This window comes from Salmo salar, chromosome ssa28 (genome assembly GCF_905237065.1).
Source record: "Salmo salar chromosome ssa28, Ssal_v3.1, whole genome shotgun sequence".
Lineage (NCBI taxonomy): Eukaryota > Metazoa > Chordata > Actinopteri > Salmoniformes > Salmonidae > Salmo > Salmo salar.
Genome location: NC_059469.1, coordinates 7,911,981 through 7,934,480, shown reverse-complemented (window position 1 = coordinate 7,934,480; position 22,500 = coordinate 7,911,981). Strand labels below are relative to the sequence as shown.

The 22,500-nt window shown below is 44.0% G+C and overlaps 1 pseudogene; it reads right to left on the bottom strand.

The window, feature by feature from the left end:
- The window catches only part of LOC106589402 (neurexin-1a-like), a 95,910-nt pseudogene extending 73,799 nt beyond the window's left edge, over nucleotides 1-22,111 (bottom strand).
- Between the last annotated feature and the right edge of the window lie 389 nt (nucleotides 22,112-22,500).

Sequence of the window (22,500 nt, the reverse complement as noted above, 5' to 3'; positions counted from 1 at the left end):
CAAAGAGACTGGCCTTTCTGCAATTTTCAAATATGAACATTCTATCATTAATGAGCTCGAGGAGAATAGAGGAGTTGATCCTAATACTAATTGATAGCTCTCACAGCTATCCTCCAATCACAATGATTATCCAAATATTGGTCACTTTATTCTCCATGGAACATGTTGGTATACAGTAGCTAAGCAACCATTTTCTGTTTGTTCAGATGAAACTAGTCTGTCAAAAGTTGCTAGCTCAAGTCTAAATCCTCAAACTAAATATATAGGCTACTGAAATTCCAACCACAAAACCTATTTGCTTTGATTTTAAGCCTCAAAATACAACAACTTGCCTAGCTAACAGCTAAATGCTTGTTTTTGATTTTATTATCATTTTTATTTACATTTTTGAGGCTCGGCATGTTGTCATGGAAAATATTCATGTTATTTCAAACAACCAATGAGCAAATCCAGCTACATATTGAACGTTGAGATTGCCGAAAGGCCAGTATCTTTGGCAATGACATGGAGTGGCAAGGAGTGGAATGTTAGCTAAAAAGACTGGTACCCAGATTAGAGGCATTCAATCCCCTCCTGGATCAAGATCCCCGTTGCACTAAATTGTAAAAAAAAAAAAAGTGTGTATAGTGTGTGCACTTACGGTAATAGCAAATACTCCGATATGATACAGAAACTGAATGACGGTATGAAAATCTGGATACCACCCAACCCTAGTGGGTAGATTGAGCTCAACGGGATGGCGGAATTTGCCCCAAATCAATGTCCCCTATTGTGCATTAGGGAATCTAGTCACCCAATAAATGCTATTTTCAATCATTTTCAGGCTCCAGTTCAAGCAGTAATAAGATATGTGTCGAGTTTTAACTTCCTATGGCAACGTTGATGCTAAAGAAAAGCAGCACTCAGTCTTCTTTGTCAGTGAATCCACAACACCTCTTGACCTTTTTGCAACAACCAATTGTAATCGATCTGCCATGAGTACAACCAAATGATGGACATTGGTTCTATAAAACGCAAACAAGCTTGTTGTTGATTAGCAACAACGGCTAACCCACTGGGTAATTTAGAGTAACATGTGTACTGTAGCTAGCTCAGACTATAGCTAGCATTAGCATTAGTATCTAACCAGGATTACTGTGGCTATACGTAGCATTAGCATCAGTAGCTAACCAGGACTACCTTGACTATATAGCACTAGCATCAGTAACTAACAAGGATTACCCTGACTATATAGCACTAGTATCAGTAGCTAACAAGGATTACCCTGACTATATAGCATTAGCATCAGTAGCTAACCAGGTAAATCAGGCAAGTGTTAGTAAGGCCTCAACAGAGGCTCAGCAGCCACAGTCAGTTAGTGTGTTAGTTAGCGTGCAGCTGTTAGTGTGTTAGCTAGTAGTTAGTAGTCAGTTCCAGGTTAGTAGAATAGTAGTTTGTAGTGTGTTAGTAAATGGTGTCATTGCGGTTAGTTGTGTTGAGTTTAGTGATAAACAAGATGTTAGTAGTGATGATGGTGTTGGGGGTTACAGTGTGTGAGCGGGTAGGGGTGATGGGTTAGATTGTGGGTGCGTATGTGAGTGTGTGGAGTGGGGAGTTAGTCAGATCAGCAGGTCTGAATGATGTGACACACATACGGACTCACACACGGACACACAGAGCGTTAGATGGGTTAGTCATGTCATTCCACACACATGCAGCCTCCTCTCTCTGCATGCAGTCAACAGCAAGAGGAAGACAGGAACGAGAAAACAAATGACAACAGAAGAGCCTGGGCTCAGCAGCAGGATGGACAGCATACAGAGGAGGAATGGAGAGAGATTAGGATTTTAAAAAAAGGGGGGGGGGGGGGTAGGCCTTTCTCTGTGTCTAATGGACCAATCAGAGAGGCACCATGAAGTTGTACCATGCATGGGGAGCGGCCAGTCGCGTGCAAGTGAGGGATGAGCCAATCAGGACACGCCTACATATCAACCACAGGGAGATGGGGTGAATGTTGGAAAAAGGTAAAAGGAAAGGTAGAAAAAAATTGTGTGGCTAGGAGGGGAGTGATAAGCGTAGAGTACCAACCGCTGTCATCCTGTTCTAGTATACTTTTAGTTGTTCTACGGCTCAGAAAAAGAAAATAGACAAACCCAAACTAAGAAACGATTAGAATGGTATCTACCGAACAATGGAGTTTGTTTACCATAGCGTGTCCAATGCCTGAGTGCTTTGTGGGAGACGGGGAGAAAGGAAAGCAAAAAGTGTGAACAGAACAACTTCCAGAAAAGAAAAGGTAGAAGGCCAGTGGAGGTTAGAGAGGAGTGGAGAAGGCAACAGGTTAGTAGTATGACACATTCCATGGATGGAGGTTAGTTAGTATTACTAGCAGGTTAGTAAGTACAGTTAGTAGTTAGTAGTTGGTACACACACACACAGGCAAACAGCAGAAGACTACAGTTAGCAGCACCATAGTACCCCCAGCCTTGACGCTAAAGACACACGCAAGTGCACACACACACACACACACACACACACACACACACACACACACACACACACACACACCCTCTTTCACTCTTTCTCTCTCTTGCTCTCACACACACACCCTTTTTCTCTCAGCCTGTCTTTCCCTCTCACCCTCTTTATCCCTTTCTCTTCCTCCCTTTCTCTATAACCCCCTCTACACCTTCCTTCCCACATCCCACTCCCCTGCTGTTGCCAGGTTACCTGTCTCAGGTTGCGCGTGACCTTGACATCGTGCCATGCGTTATCGTTAAACTTCCCGTTAACCGGCTCCACCAGGGCCTCGAAAGCCCCAGACCCCAGGTTGATGACCAGTGACACGGCTCCGTTCTTTAAGGCCAGGTTGACGTAGTCAGCCGACTTTCCTGTGTGGAGCATCAGGCCGTTCCTCTGCAGGGTCTTAAAGCTCAGGGTGATCTCATCGCTGGAGGACTGGATGGGGCTGGGAGACAGGTCATAGCAGAAATACTCTGACCCCTTAAATGTTGCTAAGTAGTCCTCACGGGCTGGAGGGGAGAGGTTGCGAGGGAGGGAGGGAGGGAGGGAAGGAAGGTAGGAAGGAAGGAAGGAAGGAAGGAAGGAAGGAAGGAAGGAAGGAAGGAAGGAAGGAAGGAAGGAAGGAAGGAAGGAAGGAAGGAAGGAAGGAAGGAAGGAAGGAAGGAAGGAAGGAAGGAAGGAAGGAAGGAAGGAAGGAAGGAAGGAAGGAAGGAAGGAAGGATTTGGAGAGAAGTGGGGAGAAAGAGAAACAGAAAACATTCCATGTTTGTTTTTAATGTGTAATAATATTTATAATATGATATCAAGAGCCCCATTTTGAATGTGTGAAGAGCAATGTTAGTGACAAACGGAAACCTAATAACCGGAGGCATTTCAATATCTAACTCTTTGGTTGCTCATCCAGTAGTCTGGAATGAGTTGACTGCATCGTTCATGAGTGAGTTGACATTGAACCATATGGATCTGTCGTGATACTTCACTTTCTGATGAATTCAACAGTCATTATGAATTCAACAGTCATTATGAATTCAACAGTCATTATGCATTAAACAGTCATTTGGCCTCCCGAGTGGCGCAGTGGTCTAAGCCACTGCATCACAGTGCTAGAGGCATCACTGCACTGTTCAATCCCAGGCTGTATCACAACCGGCCGTGATCGGGAGTCCCATAGGGCGGTACACAATTGGCCCAACGTCTTCCGGGTTAGGGGAGGGTTTGGCCGGGGTAGACCGTCATTGAAAATAAGAATTTGTTCTTAACAGACTTTCTTGGTTAAATAAAAAATGTAATAAATACAAAATTAAATCTGTCATCTTGTTAACAGAGGAATGCTGTGTAGTTTGAAGTGATGTGTTCTTAAGCACCTATCAGCAACTAGCCATGCCAGCCCAGTAGCGCAAACAGCCAGAACAGCCAACCACAGCTCAGACAGCTTCAAGCCAATATAGCTACTTACCATGTCCACCTTTAATGACCCTCAAGGACACTGGACTATCTCATTGTATATCACACACATACACACGCATGCAGGTAGACACACATCTCACACACATGCACACACAACCACACACAGACACACCGGAAAGAGATGAGTGAGGCAACATTATCTATCTTTCTTTCACACCAATTCCCCTCTCCGAGTCATCCTTCCCCGCTTCCTCTATCACTCTCTCTGTTATCTCTCACACCTCCCTCCTCTCCCGTCCTCCTTCCAGCAGTATCTAAGGCAACCCCCTGAGCCTCTGGCACTGGCAGCATCCTCTACACGTCACTACTGACTACAATAGAATGTAACGATCTACAATGTAATACAATACAATACAATGGAGCGATAAGAATATAATTGAACATTCTTATATAGAATATCATTTAACATTCTTATATAGAATATCATTTTGCATAATAGAATCAATTGTATGCCAGTATGTGTGCCAGGATATAAATGGGAACAGAAATGTCTTTGCCAGCATGTCATCATGGGTGTGACCGTGTCCCTCCCAGTGTGTGTGTGTGTGTGTGTGTGTGTGTGTGTGTGTGTGTGTGTGTGTGTGTGTGTGTGTGTGTGTGTGTGTGTGTGTGTGTGTGCGTGTGTGTGTGTGCGTGTGTAAATATTGGTGTATTTGAGTCAGGAAAGCTATTACCAACTCAGAGCCTGCAGCGAGTCTTTACCGTGGAGGGAGAGCGAGCAGGAAACACACGGACGCACACACAAATGACAGGGCTGAGTGTGAGAGGAGACAATTTCTCACAATGAAGAAAACACAGACCCTTTCACCACCATTCTAGATCTAATTTACAGTCATGCCATTCGATTTCAGGTAACCATTCTGCCATTTTGGCTCTTATTTACAGTCATGTCATTAGATCAGACAGCAGGACATAAAACATCTCTACATCGATCTGTGGGCCAGTTCACTATTCTATCACACACGTACACACACACATACACACACACACACACACACACACACCCACTGCAGCTGATGTAGTGGCTCTTTTCTCTCCTTCTCAGCCTCTCACATAGTCATTTGCCATTTCCATGGTAACCCTGTGCAATAGGGCTACAGCTGTGTGTGTGTGTGTGTGTGTGTGTGTGTGTGTGTGTGTGTGTGTGTGTGTGTGTGTGTGTGTGTGTGTGTGTGTGTGTGTGTGTGTGTGTGTGTGTGTGTGTGTGTGTGTGTGTGTGTGTGTGTGTGTGTGTGTGTGTGTATGTGCGTGCGTGCGTGTGTTTGTGAGAGAGGGTGATTGAGTGAACAGTACATTATCAGGGACAGCTGTACTGAATCAAAATGGCGGATAGAGAAACAGCAGGCTGACAACACTACCTGAGAGAGCAAGAGAGAGAGAGAGACATATGCTGGTGTATCTAAATCCACAGTAGTGGTCCTGTAGTCGTGGAGATAACACGCTGCATCTCATTTCAGCTAACCATGCACTTATTCTATCAGCTCCTTCCAGCCTGCACACACACATGAATGGGCACACATACTGCATATACACACAAGTCTACACGTCGTACATGCACCATGTGTACATACTAGCACACGCATATGTTGAGACACTCGCCCACACATACAAATGGATGTCCAGCTCTAGAATGTATGCTAATCACAGGAGGCTAGTGAGGGGAGGACGGCTCATAACAATGACTGAATGGAATGGTATCAAACACAAGGAAACCATGTGTTCGATACCATTCCATTTATTCCATTCCAGCCATTACAATGAGCCTGTCCTCCCCAATTAATGTGCCACAAGCCGCCTGTGATGCTAATGTATGCTAATACATGCAGACTCCAGATATTAACCTTCAGTCTGGTACATACAGCCAAGTTACACCCTAAACCCTTTACACTTATATCCTATCCCCTTAACACGTACACCATAGGGCCTAGTTGCCTGACGATTCACCCTGAATTTATTTCCACTGCTCTATCGACAGCTACATACATTCAGTCTGAAACGGCCATCCTAGAAGTCGTTTGTTTGACTTCAAAGTGAGGGGCATTGTGTAAAACAAAGTCATCAGCGATTGGATGGTCTCTAATAAATGTAACTAATCAGAGTATCAAGGTTGGTGGCATCATCATGAAGGCAGGCCCAACCCATCGGTTTCTGGGACCAATCAGAATGGTGAGACTGTGTTCACATTCTAGAAACCGTTAGAGAGGGCGGCAAATCCAGACTCATCGTGGAGACGAAACATCAGTTAGCCGGAGCGATGTGGATGGGTAGCCAGGCAAATCGCCTCTTGAAAAAAATATATACACATTACCGGTCAAAAGTTTTAAAACACCTACTCATTCAAGAATTTTTCTTTATTTTGACTATTTTCTACATTGTACAATAATAGTGAAGACATCAAAACTATGAAATAACACACATGGAATCATGTAGTAACCAAAAAATGTAAATATATTTTATATTTGAGATTCTTCAAATAGCCACCCTTTGCCTTAATAACAGCTTTGCACACACTTGGCATTCTATCAACCAGCTTCATGAGGTAGTCACCTGGAATTCATTTCAATTAACAGGTGTGCCTAATTAAAAGTTAATTTGTGGAATTTCTTTCCTTCTTAATGCATTTGAGCCAATCAGTTGTGTTGTGACAAGGTAGGGGTGGTATACAGAAGATACCCTATTTGGTAAAAGACCAAGTCCATATTATGGCAAGAACAGCTCAAACAAGCAAAGAGAAAACGACAGTCCATCATTATTTTAAGACATAAAGGTCAGTCAATACAGAAAATATCAAGAACTTTGAAAGTTTCTTCAAGTGCAGTCGCAAAAACCATCAAGCGCTATGATGAAACTGGCTCTCATGAGGACTGCCACAGGAATGGAAGGCCCAGAGTTACCTCTGCTGCAGAGGATAAGTTCATTAGAGTTACCAGCCTCAGAAATTGCAGCCCAAATAAATGCTTCACAGAGTTCAAGTAATAGACATATCAACATCAACTGTTCAGAGGAGACTGTGTGAATCAGGCCTTTATGGTCGAATTTCTGCAAAGAAACCACTACTAGAGGACACCAACAAGAATAAGAGACTTGCTTGGGCCAAGAAATATGAGCAATGGACATGAGACCGGTGGAAATTTGTTCTTTGGTCTGGAGTCCAAAATTGGAGATTTTTGGTTCCAACCGCCGTGTCTTTGTGAGATGCTGTGTGGGCGAACAGATGATCTCTGCATGTGTATTTCCCACCGTAAAGTATGGAGGAGGAGGAGGTGTTATGGTGTGTGTGTACTTTGCTGGTAACACTGTCTGTGGTTTATTTAGAATGCAATGCACATTTAAACAGCATGGCTACCACAGCATTCTGCAGCGATACGTCATCCCATCTGGTTTGGGCTTAGTGAGACTATCATTTGTTTTTCAACAGGACAATGACCCAACACACCCCCAGGCTGTGTAAGGGCTATTTGACCAAGAAGGAGAGTGATGGAGTGCTGCATCAGATGACCTGGCCTCCACAATCCCCCGACCTCAACCAAATTGAGATGGTTTGGGATGAGTCAGACCGCAGAGTGAACGAAAAGCAGCCAACAAGTGCTCAGCATATGTGGGAACTCCTTCAAGACTGTTGGAAAAGCATTCCAGGTGAAGCTGGTTGAGAGAATGCTAAGAGTGTGCAAAGCTGTCATTAAGGCAAAGGGTGGCTATTTGAAGAATCTCAAATATATTTTGATTTGTTTAACACTTTTTTGGTTACTACATGATTCCATATGTTTTATTTCATAGTTTTGATGTCTTCACTATTATTCTACAATGTAGAAAATAGTAAAAATAAAGAAACACCCTTGAATGAGTAGGTGTTCTAAAACTTTTGACTGGTAGTGTATATATATTATTGTCACATACACCGGATAGGTGCAGTGAAATGTGTTGTTTTACAGGGTCAGCCATAGTAGTACGGCGTCCCTGGAGCAAATTAGAGTTAAGTGCCTTGCTCAAGGGCACATCAAAAGATGTTTCACCTTGTCGGCTCGGTTATTCAAACCAGCAACCTTTCGGTTACTAGCCCAACGCTCTAACCGCTAGGCTACCTCCCACCCTGAAACTAAAACCCTTAAAATATATAGTGCACACTAGCTTCTAGCACTATTTAACACCTACAGACTGGTCTATGTCACCTATAGCCTTGTTTCTTTTTACCCCTAGTCTCAAACCCCCCCACCTCTCTCTCTCTCTCTCTCTCTCTCTCTCTCTGTTGCCATGACAATCTCTCCAGTTAGAGCCCAGTGTTTTGTCTTAAGCTGGATAAGATCAGTTTTATCCCAAGACTCACACACACACGCAGACACACACACACACACACACACACACACACACACACACACACACACACACACACACACACACACACACACACCCCCTTAACGCAGGTCATTAAGAAATGATGATAAAGTCAGAAACCGCTTCGGAATGGGCATCAATAACAGAATGAGTTTATAATTAATGGTCTGGCTACTTCAGCTGGCCTAGTTGCAACTGACAAGTGCAATGAATGATGCTGCACCCACATAGGCAACAATTTAGTTGTTTTAAAAAATACAATCCCCTGTGTGAATAAGGTCTATTGGTTAGGCACTTGGCCCAAATTAAACCTTGCTAATATTCTAAATTACAATAACGTTGTGAGTTAGTTGGGGGCTAGCTATGTCAGCCATGAAACAGAACTTTACCTTTATGCCCAGTAACTAGCTATTTAGCTAGCACAAAGGAAGTAAGGGAAACAACAGGGAAGATGAAGCTGCCGTAGGTAGTAAGTAGCCAGATGACAGATGAATGTTATAACATAGTATTTCTAAATTCCATACACAGATTCATTGACTGGGAAAAGATAAGAAAACCTTTTTTCTTATCACCTGAAAGCTCTACTAAACATATCCTGAGAATAAAACATCAGCAACACGTTTATTGTATTATTGTTTCCACCTGCCTCGGTTGAATTCGCTGTCGATGTTTAAATGAAAACAATGACATCCATGAGTTGCCTATGTGGATGCATCATAAGTACAGTACATGTTTGTGTTTGTGTCTGTGTGTGTTTGGGAGGCCAGCCAAATAGGACAGCCAAGCCTGCTATTCTATGGTGTATAGACTGGTGTAGACTATCTCTGCCCAGATAAATACTGTACCTTGTCTATCCCCTCTCCCCCTTCGTATCAGAAGGGCTGTTCTGTCTCTCTCAGGTACATCAGGGCTCTGCCCATTTATTTTCTATCTCTGACCTTTCCTCTCCCCCTTATCTCCCAATTGCATTATTCTTTCTTTCTGCTTCTCTGAAACACTTCCCTATACATCCCCCTCTTTCTTTTCCCCTTTCTCCATTGCCCTCTCTCGTCCTCCCCCTCTCTCTGTCCTCCCCCTCTCTCTGTCGGTCTGGTGTGTGTATGGTCTATGTAGTGGTGAGGGTTAGTAGTGTGTGTGTGTGTGAGTGAGTGAGTGTGTGTGTGTGTGTAAAATGAGTTCCTTTGATTGCCAACGCTTTATGAGTCAAAAATGATGAGTCACAATCCACCTCCCTCTTAACACATACCGACTCACGCGCCTGCAGTGCATACCCCCCCCTCCCCCACACACACACACACACACACACACACACACACACATATGCATGTACACACACATACCGTGAAGAAAATACACAGGCAGCCTTACTCATGCATATTTACACACAACACACACAGAAAGAAGGCACTTGATAAAGGTTATTTGTGTGTGTGTGTCTGTGAGCATGTGTGTGTGTCTCAAAGGTCATGTTTAGAGAACGCTTGTTGTGTGATGATATGGTTTGGTTTGTCCTCTCTGTAGCACACACACACACACACACACACACACACCTATACTAGCTAACCACAGCCACACTGTAAAGGGTTTGCCATGAATTTGACAGTAACTTACAGGCAGCTAGTGGTAAGTTACTCTATTTCATATTGCAGTACACCTACTGTAATCTAAACACAGTATCAAAGCAAGTACTGCGTAAGGAAACAGTACAATACCATAAAATTGGCTGTATATACTGTAAAAAGTGAATGTTCCTGTAATCGTAATGAATGAATGAAGGAATGAAATTCAGTGAGGGGAGATGGGGTTTGTATTACTGTCTCATAAAGCTGAAATAAACCTTCTCTGTCTGTTGTAACGGATATTGCAGTTGCACAAGCAGGACGTAGCCCTTACACATTGCATTTTGTGTGATGATGTTAGCTAATCGTTGGAGCTGTTGCCGTATCGTAGCTACTAGCCACTACTACTTTGACTGCCTGTCTGCCTCCTGCTTAGCCAATGTTTGCAATGTTTATTCAAAAAAATAACATCAGATCGCTAATTAGAATGCGTGTCTGTGTCTTGCTTGTGTTTGATATACTGTCTAGATAGCTGAATGTAATTACACACTTGAGTTGTGCATCATGACACGAGAGTAGTCTTCTTAACAACATCCAAAACACTTCATTTCCTTGGGACCAATGAGACAGACACCAGTCACATGCCTGAATGCATGCACGCACATACTGATGTCAGAGTGAGTTTGACTGGAGCAGGACTGACTGACTGACTGGCACTTTGGAGATACAGACCCTAGACATCTAAGGACTTAACATCTCTCTCTCTCTCTCTCTCTCTATCTCTCTCTCTCTCTCTCTCTCTCTCTCTCACTTCTTCTCTCGCTCTTTATCTAGCCCTCCCCTCTCTCACACCCGCAGACAATCCCCCCCTCCCCCGCTTCTTCAGAGAAACACATTTCAGATAGTCAGCTTCAGAAAGCTTCTTTACTCTGAGCCGACCACCACTTCAGCCCCCTCTGACTCCTTTTACATTACACACACACACACACACACACACACACACACACACACACACACACACACACACACACACACACACACACACACACACACACACACACACACACACACACACACACACACACACACACACGCGCGCACGCACCACCTGCGTGTACAGCAGCTACATGGACAAAGAAACATTCCAATTCTACACACGTACAGCATCTTACATTATTACAGTGTGTAGCCATTCAGTATAGCTCACCGCCATACATTCGAGCTCATAGCCATACATAGCCATAAGCAAGAAGGAATCGTATACCTCTGAGCTTTCCTACAGTCAGATATTGAAGAGAGAAAGGGAAAGAGGGAGGAGGGAAGGAGGGAGAGAGTAAGTTGGTTGTGTGAAACTAAGAAAGCAAAGGGGAACCATTTTGAAAAGGTAGAAAAGCAGCACTGGCGTCAAACAAGACCAAAATACTCCCAATGGAGCAGAATACGAGTTTTTTAGAACACTATTACACCGTATCGTATTATAGATATCTCTATGAGTACCACACTGCAAGCTAAGCAGCACTCCCACCACCAACTACAGTCTGCTGTATGAAGGTTTAGAATGTAAGAGATACAAACTACTCAATTCTGTCACTGATGCATTCCAAACTGTGTTTGATTACCTCTGAGTCTGAATTGGTGTGTTGTAGTACAGTACAGTACCACTAAAGTGAGCAGTGGTAATAGTAGTATAAGTAATACAAGTAGTAGTGGTGTGTTTGTGTAGTTGTCATGTGCCTTTACAGACAGGACAGAGCTACAGCGGTGTGTTTGACAGCACTGCTTTTATACACTTTTGTTTGTTTTAATACACTGTTAAAAACGACATGAACAGAGAACTGGCCAATAAGAGGGGAGTTCCCATGTGCAGGAGGCAGGCAATGGGAGGGGAAAGGATTACTGCAGGGAGGGGTTAGGATGAGGCACCAACAACCTGCAACAGACATACAAGCCGCAACAACACACACACACTAGTGATGCGCAGGTCAGCTGTTTGTTCATTCGCACCCCCCGCAATTTCTAATAACCCATCCGCAACCGCCCGACTATATGTGATAGAGTGAAAATCTGAGGTCCGAACCCGACCCTAAGCCGCAAATATAGAAAATGCGCTGTACAGAGATGGCGGAGTAATTTTCTGACAGGCCTTTTAGATAAGCCTATGTTCCTGCTTTTAATTTAAGACATTTTATTTGCGGTGGCTATTTGTTAGTCAACTTGTCTGCAATTAAATACATGCAGCTTCTCTTCTGTCATTACTTGTTGCCCTAGAATACTAAATAAACCTTCGCTCACCAGAATAATGTCATAAACCGATAGAATGAAGCCTTGAATCTAGTTGACATCGGTAAAATGTTTTCTTTCATCTCTGCTTCTCTCATGCAGCAAAGACATTTAGAGACCGGGGAGAAAATTCAAAAAAAATTCAAAAATGGAACGATTTTCCCTTTGACCGGTTTTAAGGAAATTAAAAGCTGTGAAAACTACCCGACATGTTTCTGATAAGAATTCAGTTCGGCTTGGATGCATATTTTATGGTTGAAATACTATCAGCTTTTATGATGCTGATAACGATAGCACTTTTACAGACGGTCCCTAACCGTGCAGTCATTCTCTCAAGATGCTGAAATAAATCATATTTCTCCACTCCTGTTCCCGAGTCAAAATGTACATTTGGTGTATCATTTTACTGCAAGAAATGCATAATTCTGCAGGAGTTAATATTATATTAGGCTATGTGAGAGGTTATAGAACTACAGTCAGTGTCCAGATTTCAGTTACTATTCCATTTAACCCACCGCAATCATCCTCTTTTACCACTTCTTCCCCATACATTAGGCTACCTACTGTTCTGGCCCTCCTCTTTATTTTCAACTCTACATTTCGCAGCTTTTCTCTTATTGAATTAAACTCCGACATTGGCCTATTTGCCTCAGTGGATTAACGTTAACCTTTTCTGCCCAAGTTCCAAAAACCATTTTGCAATTGCTGTGTATTTGGCGAGCGTACTGTTAGGCCCTAAAGCTTAGGCTTAGGTTACGCACTAAAGGCAAATCAAAATAATGAAATAAAAACCTCAATGTAGCCTATAGATATGAACTGCACAAGAATGATACATTTATGACATTTTAATGTATTATTTTCTCTTTATTCAACCCGCCTGCCCGCCACCCACCCGCCCTTCATCCACGCCATATTTCATGACCCTAAACCCGCAGATATAACCAGGGGGACTGCGGGTTATGAGTCAACCCACGCATCACTAACACACACACACATGCGCACACGCACACACAACAAACCATCCATGGAACCAGACCTTGATCTAGGATCAGTTCATATCCTTACACTAAACCCATATCCTCACCTTAACCACACATCTGGGATCAGTTAAGCCTCTCCATATCCTAATATACCCAAAATAACCCAATATAGACAAAAAATCAAACCTGACCTTGGATCAGCGTCTAGGGTCCGGCAATGATGAGGTTTGGGGTGAGGGGTGTGGTGGGGGTGGGGAGGTGGGGGGGGAACGGGAAGTGATGTCATAATGATGTAATAGGTCGTACCTTGGTCGCCGATCATCAGGTGAGCCAGACCTTAAAGGAAGACAAGAGCACAGTCAGCACAGCAGAGGAGCATGACGTGATTTTGTCCACACACACACATACATACACACCCAGGCACACACATGTGCCGACACACACACGCTCAAACATACACACATAGACACACACTCACACACAATCATGATAGCGACCGTTGCTAACATTAGCTCACAGTGATGCTAGTGTGCGGTGAACATAAGATAAAAAAGTAGTCTGTCTATTAAATACTGTATATAGTTAGAATAGCACAGTGATTCTCAGTTTGGAAATTGTAGATACTTAAGTTCTAGACAAATCAATTATAATTTGGAAATTGGAGCTACTTAAATTGTAGACATAAATTACAATTTGGAAATTGTAGACAAATAAATTGTAGACACTAACAGAGTTATCCTTACCTAGTGACGCATTCCTGGAAAATTTGGGAACGTTCATTCAAATCGTTCAACTGTAACTGTTACAAGCTGACAGTTCACTGCAAATGAAAGTCTTTTTGAACGCACCCTTGATCTGTGTGGAGCACCAACAGCTGGTAGAGAGGGTTTTACAACAAACCCTTCCACCCACACGTCTAAGACACACACCATGTTTAAACTTGTTGTCTGCTCATGTTGGTGTATATGTGTGTGTAGCTTCTACATATATCAAATAAGTGCGGAATCACGCACGCACACACATACACCCACACACACTATGTACACTGGTCTTGCCCTCTTATCCGTTTAAAAAACGAAAATATTGTATCTCTCATTCGTGAAGGGGGTGCTGAGTTAGTCAGCCTCGTTATTTCAACTGCCTTCCGATGACCTTTCTTTTTATCCCCTGAATTGTTTGTTTATTCTTTGGTGCCATGCTGCTTTTTTGCACTTTGACCTTAGTTATGTCATGTTTATATTTGCTATTTTATTACATTTATACTTGTAATTGTCCTAGGGTATCTTGTAATTGTCCAAGGGTATTTTGTAATTGTCCTAGGGTATCTTGTATTTGTCCTAGGGTATCAAATCAAATGTATTATTATTATTACACTGTCGGTCTCTAACCTCTTCTCAAACCTTATTATTACACTGTCGGTCTCGAACCTCTTCTCAAACCTTATTATTACACTGTCGGTCTCTAACCTCTACTCAAACCTTATTACTACACTGTCGGTCTCTAACCTCTTCTCAAACCTTATTATTACACTGTCGGTCTCTAACCTCTACTCAAACCTTATTACTACACTGTCGGTCTCTAACCTCTACTCAAACCTTATTATTACACTGTCGGTCTCTAACCTCTTCTCAAACCTTATTACTACACTGTCGGTCTCTAACCTCTTCTCAAACCTTATTATTACACTGTCGGTCTCTAACCTCTTCTCAAACCTTATTATTACACTGTCGGTCTCTAACCTCTTCTCAAACCTTATTATTACACTGTCGGTCTCTAACCTCTTCTCAAACCTTATTATTACACTGTCGGTCTCTAACCTCTTCTCAAACCTTATTATTACACTGTCGGGTCTCGAACCTCTTCTCAAACCTTATTATTACACTGTCGGTCTCTAACCTCTTCTCAAACCTTATTATTACACTGTCGGTCTCGAACCTCTTCTCAAACCTTATTATTACACTGTCGGGTCTCGAACCTCTTCTCAAACCTTATTATTACACTGTCGGTCTCTAACCTCTTCTCAAACCTTATTATTACACTGTCGGTCTCTAACCTCTTCTCAAACCTTATGATTACACTGTCGGTCTCTAACCTCTTCTCAAACCTTATTATTACACTGTCGGGTCTCGAACCTCTTCTCAAACCTTATTATTACACTGTCGGTCTCTAACCTCTTCTCAAACCTTATTATTACACTGTCGGTCTCGAACCTCTTCTCAAACCTTATTATTACACTGTCGGGTCTCGAACCTCTTCTCAAACCTTATTATTACACTGTCGGTCTCTAACCTCTTCTCAAACCTTATTACTACACTGTCGGTCTCTAACCTCTTCTCAAACCTTATGATTACACTGTCGGTCTCTAACCTCTTCTCAAACCTTATTATTACACTGTCGGTCTCTAACCTCTACTCAAACCTTATTATTACACTGTCGGTCTCTAACCTCTACTCAAACCTTATTATTACACTGTCGGTCTCTAACCTCTTCTCAAACCTTATTATTACACTGTCGGTCTCTAACCTCTACTCAAACCTTATTATTACACTGTCGGGTCTCGAACCTCTTCTCAAACCTTATTATTACACTGTCGGGTCTCGAACCTCTTCTCAAACCTTATTATTACACTGTCGGTCTCTAACCTCTTCTCAAACCTTATTATTACACTGTCGGTCTCTAACCTCTTCTCAAACCTTATTATTACACTGTCGGTCTCTAACCTCTTCTCAAACCTTATTATTACACTGTCGGTCTCTAACCTCTTCTCAAACCTTATTATTACACTGTCAGTCTCTAACCTCTTCTCAAACCTTATTATTACACTGTCGGTCTCTAACCTCTTCTCAAACCTTATTATTACACTGTCGGTCTCTAACCTCTTCTCAAACCTTATGATTACACTGTCGGGTCTCGAACCTCTTCTCAAACCTTATTATTACACTGTCGGTCTCTAACCTCTTCTCAAACCTTATTATTACACTGTCGGTATCTAACCTCTTCTCAAACCTTATGATTACACTGTCGGTCTCTAACCTCTTCTCAAACCTTATTATTACACTGTCGGGTCTCGAACCTCTTCTCAAACCTTATTACTACACTGCCCGTTTCTATCTTTGAGTGGAGAGCCACTTGAAACCTCCGGTATATATCCATGAATGGATCTACTTATTTGTCTATGAAGGGAGTCTACTTACCGTATGACTGCAACCCACATACAGCACACACACACAACCTACACACACACAACCCACACACCTTTCGGTGCCCAAATCAGACATGGAAGAAGGAATGGGATAGGTATAAAGAGGAAGAGAGGGGGATGAGAGAAAGCGAGTGAGAGAGACCCACCTGGGTTGTAGTGTTCTGGGAGCGTCCAGACGAAGGAGAGAGAGAGACAGACATTCATTAACACGCCATGCACAGCCGTCTGTTACCATGGGTAGACAGATGCACACCCACACCATTACCTTGGTTACACACATGCAGATCCACCTAGACATCACCATGTGGCACTGATAGCCATATATTCTTCCACACACACACACACACACACACACACACACACACACACACACACACACACACACACACACACACACACACACACACACACACACACACACACACACACACACACACACGTCAGGGTTGCGGCCAATTTATTCAATTCAGGAAGTTAATCGAAATTCAATTCATTGAAGAATCCTCCACAATAGTCGATTTTCAATACATTACTTGAATTTCAATACACGGAATCGACTGAATTGCCCCAAACCAAGCGCACACACAGTGGCCAGGGTGGATGAAAGCGGACGCTCCTACCTGTGTGTTTGGAATCTGGAGCATTTATTCACCCAGAACTTACCTTATAGCCTCCTGTACCAGAGCACAGAATACACGCACATGTTCTCTCTCTCACACACACACACACACACATACTCACACTCACGCTTACTTACACTCAGACACACACACACATTGACCATTGCAGTAAATGAATAGATCAATGATAACGGGTAACTGATGATAGAAAACAGCAGTGCAGGGGGGAAACATGCTGGGGTCAGTACTGGAGTGTGTATGTGTGTGTGTGTGTGTGTGTGTGTGTGTGTGTGTGTGTGTGTCTTCGGAACCAAACATCCCTTTCCTCTGTCCCTTATTAAAAGTCCAATGCAGCCGTTTTTTATCTCAATATTGAATCATTTCTGGGTAACAATAAAGTACCTTACTGTGATTGTTTTCAAATAATATGGTCAAAAAGAAAATAAGTAGCTTCTTAGTAAAGAGTATTTTCTCAAGCAATAATTTTGCTAGGACTGTCTGGGAGTGGGGGGAGGGGAAAACTGAAAACTAGCTGTTATTGGCAGAGAGGTTTAGAACTATTAACTGGTGATGTCACCAGGCAGGTCAAAACTCCATCCCACCAAAACAAGATGACATTTCAGGCGGTCTTTTCAAACAGCTTTTACACTAAAACGGAATGATCCTAATTTTCACACTTTCACAATATTCTTCCAACCTCATACTGTGGAAATATGTATATAACACAGGAAAAAAAACACGTTTTTGACTGCGCTGTGCCTTTAATTACTGAAAAGAAAAGGCTAATAGCTTGGTTTTCACTAATTAAAGGGCTGGTAGCAGTGCCTACCCGTTGATCTGAATTAATTGGATAGGTTTAAGCAATGTGACATCAATTTCACCTTCAGTCCCGGTGTTCGAAAATGTGCTCCGTGCTGCAGCACTGTCAAAACAATTGGCGCGCCAACATATGTCACTTGCCTTCTTTCCAACACCCAACACACTAATCAACACACTACACTCGCCACACATTTCATGTTCTTATGACACAACAACATACCACGTTTCCAACCGAGATTTACCAACCAATTAATCCAAATGAATCAACAATTTTTTGATCGATTGACCAACCTATTAGAGAAGGATGAAACTGTAAAGAGGGATAAATCGAGGGTGTGATAGGTAAATAGGTAGAGGGATGGAGGCATAGGGCAGCATATGTAACTGAGTCTCTCTTTCAGAGCCCTGCTGTCTCCATGGTAACTTGTTCAGCAGAAAGGGGACAGGGTTGCTATGGAGACAAAGGAGGGGCCTAGATCTCAGACTAAAGACGCACGCCCGCACGCGCACACGCACACACACACAAACACACACACAGGGAGCTGATGAACACAAACAGACTTGTTTCTGAACACAACCCATCACCACAAGGATCTACTAACCACCACTGGGATCTACTAACCACCACAGGGATCTACTGACCACCACTAGGATCTACTGACCACCACTAGGATCTACTAACCACCACTAGGATCTACTGATCACCACTAGGATCTACTGACCACCACTAGGATCTACTAACCACCACTAGGATCTACTGACCACCACTAGGATCTACTGACCACCACTAGGATCTACTAACCACCACTAGGATCTACTGACCACCACTAGGATCTACTAACCACCACAAGGATCTACTAACCACCACTAGGATCTACTGACCACCACTAGGATCTACTAACCACAACTAGGGTCTACTGACCACCACTAGGGTCTACTGACCACCACTAGAGTCTACTAACCACCACTAGGATCTACTGACCACCACTAGGATCTACTGACCACCACTAAGATCTACTAACCACCACTAGGGTCTACTGACCACCACCGTATAGGACAGGGAGAATGGCTGGTGCTGTGATTCACTATGTAACACTCATAGTAAAGATATGGGTTTCAATGTTCTGCACTAAATACTACAAATAACAGAGGACACCAGTAGTTTAAATCTGTGTGTGGGGGAGGTCTGTGTGTATGTGTGCACAGGGCTGGCTCTTGGCATAAGCGACATAAGCGGTCGCTTAGGGCCTCCGTCGGGGTCTCAACTTACTATTGAGAGTTAGAATAGTAGAATACACAAGATTGGAAATTTGGTTGTGCATCAGCAATTTTTAGCCATGTCAGCTAACAATTTTTACATTGGTAAGTTAGTCTAGTCAGTTATCTAAACTTGTAGTAATCATGCCTGAATACCGATCAGGCACGTCAGGCACTTGCCCAGGGACCCTGACCTCCAGGGGGCCCCCATTGATTTTGTTAGTCACTCTCATTCAGATATCATTTACATGGCATAAGTCATGGCAAAATGTGTAGAATTGCATAAAATTGTCTTTCAAACAGCAAAAATGTCTCTCTGCCCAATGGCAAAATAAGTAGAATTGCATGAAATGTGTTATAGAATTGCTAAATGTTCTCTCCGTCCCATGGCAAAATGTGTAGAACTGCAGAAAACTTGCTTTAAAACTGCAACATTTTTCGCATCAAGAGGGGGGACACAATTATTTTGTTTGCCACTTGGTAGGGCACCACTCAACCAAATATCGCTTAGGGCCCCCAAAAGGCTAGAGCCGGCCCTGTGTGTGTGTTTTTAAATGTGTGTGCGAGATAAAATCACAATGTTTCAAGGTAGGGTTAGGGTAAGGCCTTACCTTCGCTGCAGTCGTTGCCTTTGTAGCCGGTGTCGGTACAGTCACAAACGTTCTTCTGCTCGACGACAGAACACACCCCTCCATTCTGACACACGTGGTCCGGTCCACACCCGTCTCCCCCCACGGTAACGCCCTCCGATCCTTCCATTACAACCGCCGATCCATTGACGGTCACCTCAGTGAGCCAGCCAGCAAAGGGGGCGTGGTCTCTGACGCCAGGGGAAGTGAGGCGGAGAGGGGAGGCGTGGAGCTCTGGGGAAACCCCACCCATAAAGGTGTGGCTAAACACTGTCATGTCTCTCCGTTTGCTCTTCACCTCCGCCCATCCCTCCATCCTTCCATCCACCTCAAGGCTTGTGTTCCTCCAGTCCCGTTTCACACGAACCGCATGCCAGTGTCCGTCACTCACGGCGACCCCGGAACTCACCTCTGCCGGCTCGGCGCAGAAGATGGAGAATCGTAGGCGGAGTTTCCCGCGTAGCAACAATAGTTCCAGGAAGTCGCAGAATCCTTCGTCGTCAAAGTAAAGCAGCAGTCCGTCCTCACTGTGAGTTCGAACGCTGAACGACAGGATGCTCTCGCAGCACGCGTTCCACACCGGGAACCGCCCCCACTGTCCCGAAACCCCCCCCAAACTCTAGCACCTCCCCTCTGGATCCCCCAAGGCTACAGAGGCACAGCCAGACACACAGCAGAGGGGCCGCGGCCCACACACACACCGCCATCACACACACGCGCAAACACATACACACAACGCACACACACGCAGACACAAAGGCTAGAGCTGGGCAGCACGAACTACTCTACAGCGCATGGCGCAAACATCCTTGAGAGCACCCTTAAATCTTCTTAGGGCCCTTTGTAGCACCCTACAGTCTTCCTAGGGCCCTTACTAGCACCCTACAGTCTTCTTAGCCCTGTTAGTAGCACCCTACACCCTCCATAGGCGTTCCTCTGTCTGCCAGTCAAGTGAGGGAGCTGGCTCCTTATAGAGGTCCAAGTGTTCCCAATTTTGGTCTTCTATCTTCTCGTCCCGTCTCTCCTCGTTCCTCCTCCACTGTCTTCCTTCAATGGTGTGTGTGTGTGTTAGAGAAATGAGAGGTGCAGTGTGAGAACCATGTCGGTGTCTTCGTTAGTGCCCGTTCCCCTCAGAGAGAGGGAGAATATGGTCATACACTGTCACACACCGTAAACAGAGAGAGGCTATCAGAGCATCTCCCCCTCTTTTTTTTGTCTCTATCAGCGGGGCTTGTCGGTTGAGCACTGTGAGTGTGTCCCTCACTGTCGCGTCATCACTCTTTTCTTTCCAGTGACCTACAGAGGGAAAAGACAGCACTATCACCCTGGGTCAGATACATGCATGGAAACGCTCTCTCTCTCTCTCTCTCTCTCTCTCTCTCACAGTCTTTCCAGACAGTCCTCCTATCACCACCACCATGTGATATACCAGTGTGTCTTTTCAGAAAGATACAGAATATTCAGATGCATTTCATGTGCTGTATAGAACTTATTGTCAGTCAGGTAGAACGGGATCATTTCAGCTCGACTCATTACCTTAATGTCTACAACGTTCTTTACGTTTTACCTCACTGACGGTAAAAGACATTCCAACATGACCACCTCGTGCCTCCGCAAGGGACTCGGAAGCGCCACAAAGAACGGTTTCTCGTGCGATGCGGAGGATGACTCAAATGCGCCTTGTTTATCGAATTATCCCCTTTTTCACACCATGGGGGAAAAAGGCGCCTCACACCGCTCCGGCGGCTGTCTCTCTAGCGATGTGGTTGAGATTAGGGTTCCAAATCACAGTATTGAAAGACGCGGTGAGATGAGAGCAGGTTTAAATATCGATTATCGATCAACGGCCATTCCTCTCTCCTCTCGCCCTCCTAAGAGTCTCCGTGTGTGTGTGTGCGTGCGTGCGTAGGCTATTCCTCTCCTCCTGTGAGCTCGAACTCACCCGTTACTCCGCGTTTGCATCTACCTCACCTGTGCTAAAGAATCCATACACCAAAAACACTGCTGCGAGAAAACGCCCATATAAGGCTATTCTAATTAAATAGGTATATATAGTCTACATCAAAGACCTAATACAATACACACACAGGCACACACACACACACGCCGAGATAAAAATGTCTCAGCCTACCTTACACACATCTTCTGGTCGGTGTTGTGGCTACTCATCGATTTTTCTCCTTGTCATCTGATAACAATCACCGCGTTGTGAGGGGAGATACTGAGTGCAACCAAACCTTTCCCGGTAAATACCTGTTAGATAGGCCTACCGAAACAATCACAGCCTCTTCTCGATCAAACAGACCAGTGGAACCAAACGCATCTCTCTCTCTCTCTCTACGGAGGAGGCGAAGGTGCAGTCTGCTGCTCCGTGCATCACGTGGACGATGAAGGGAAGAGAAGATGAGGAGAGGATGGGCGGGGCCGCTCTGCTGCAGCACCTTGGACAGCGCGCACTCACTGTCTGAATACCGGAGAGGACTCACGGAATACGGCGGCAACATCCGAGTCATTACCCAATTTTCTATGATAATGACTGTCGGTGTGATACAGTATTTGCAGAGAATCTAAGGTGATTAATGGTTAGTCATGAATTAATCACTGATTGATCAAGAGAGACTTCTGAACAGAGAGAACATTCATGGCTCGAGATAGAAAACTGCGGGAGAAAAACAACAGTGGTGTTTCCACGTCACGCTCAAGCGGCGTTCTCCCTTCTGCTCCTGCCATCAATTATCTCGCTCTCTCTTATTTTTCTCCCCATCACACTGACACACACACACACACACACACACACACACACACACACACACACACACACACACACACACACACACACACACTCACACACAC